A 1209-nucleotide genomic window follows, 5' to 3' on the forward strand; every position below is an offset into this window, starting at 1 on the left:
ATATTTTTCCTGTAGGTCTTTCTTTCAAGAAGTATCTTCTGTTCTTCTAGCCACTCCAGGTTGGTCTGCTTGTCCTTTCAAGTGGGAATTTCCCAGAAGAATTATTCTTTTTTATTTTAATGTTTTATTGTGAATTATGTGATAGTTTACATGGGAGAACATTAGTTTTACATTCATCCTATCTTATATCGTTTCATGGCCATGGTTACAATCCCCTCCATGCATCATCAACCAACCAAAGAGTATACCCTGCAAGTGTGCCCCCCCGGTCTTCAGCACACAGCCCCTCTCTCTCTATGGGTCTAGAGTCCCCAGCTGCTCTATCTCTCCATGTCATCCTCTCTGCTTCCATCTCAGGCATTACTGCTTCTCTGGATAGGGTCCCGCTCTCAGCTCTTCTCCTCCCTTGATGGTCCCAGGGACCTCCGCTCCTAGACTAAAAAGTTAATCACTCCCCTCCTTGCTATAAAACATCTACCTTTACAATTCCAACCCTCACAATCAGTCCTGATAACAGTTATTCACTATTGTATCACAAGAGACCTATCTGCATTTCATCAGTCCTGCCTAGACAGATTGGATACTACTCAGTGGAGATTCTAACTTCCTTCACGCATTCTGGATCTAGGTTCCCTTTTGAAAGCTTGTAAGTCAGTCACTTCTTGCCTTAATAGCGCCCCCCATTTTGGGCAGCCAATGTCTAAGTTGCCCATCACTGTCTACTCTGTGTATGGAAGGGGTGGGAATGATCCTCGCTGTAAAGATTTGTTTCTTCTTTTGAGCTAGTGTATACATAGGTATAGGTCAAGTTCATCAAATTGTATCAGATTACTCTTTTTTTTTCCCTCTTCTTTCTTCTGGTTGAGCTCCGATTATCCAGTCATTGAAGCCAGGTCAAGTGGGTATTATCTGCAAGTGTGGGTGTTCTTGTGAATATGCCCTCTTTTCTTATCAGCTGGACGCTTCACTCTCCACTATAGTCCTCTGCAGCTATATCACTGACTCTGGGCCCCAAAGTTCCCAGGTCTTGCCACACTTCTGGCAAACTAGGTCTCCACCTGGGTTTATAGGAGTCTATTGAACGTTGTAGGGCTTAGCTCACCACTTCACTGCTGTTTTTCCCTCAGTTCCCCTTATCGGTGATGAATGTAGTCGTGAATCAGAGCGCATATTACCATTGAGTCTTAGTCTTGGAAGGGGGTTTGCCCC

General features: G+C 44.3%; 1 protein-coding gene across 1 annotated transcript in view; it reads left to right on the forward strand.

Annotated features, from left to right (window-relative positions):
* Nucleotides 1-1209, forward strand: part of GLB1 (galactosidase, beta 1) — a 162158-nt gene that overhangs the window by 106849 nt on the left and 54100 nt on the right. The gene's annotated exons all lie outside the window — the stretch shown is intronic.

This window comes from Chrysochloris asiatica, unplaced genomic scaffold (genome assembly GCF_000296735.1).
Source record: "Chrysochloris asiatica unplaced genomic scaffold, ChrAsi1.0 scaffold00030, whole genome shotgun sequence".
In the NCBI taxonomy this organism is placed as follows: Eukaryota; Metazoa; Chordata; class Mammalia; order Afrosoricida; family Chrysochloridae; genus Chrysochloris; species Chrysochloris asiatica.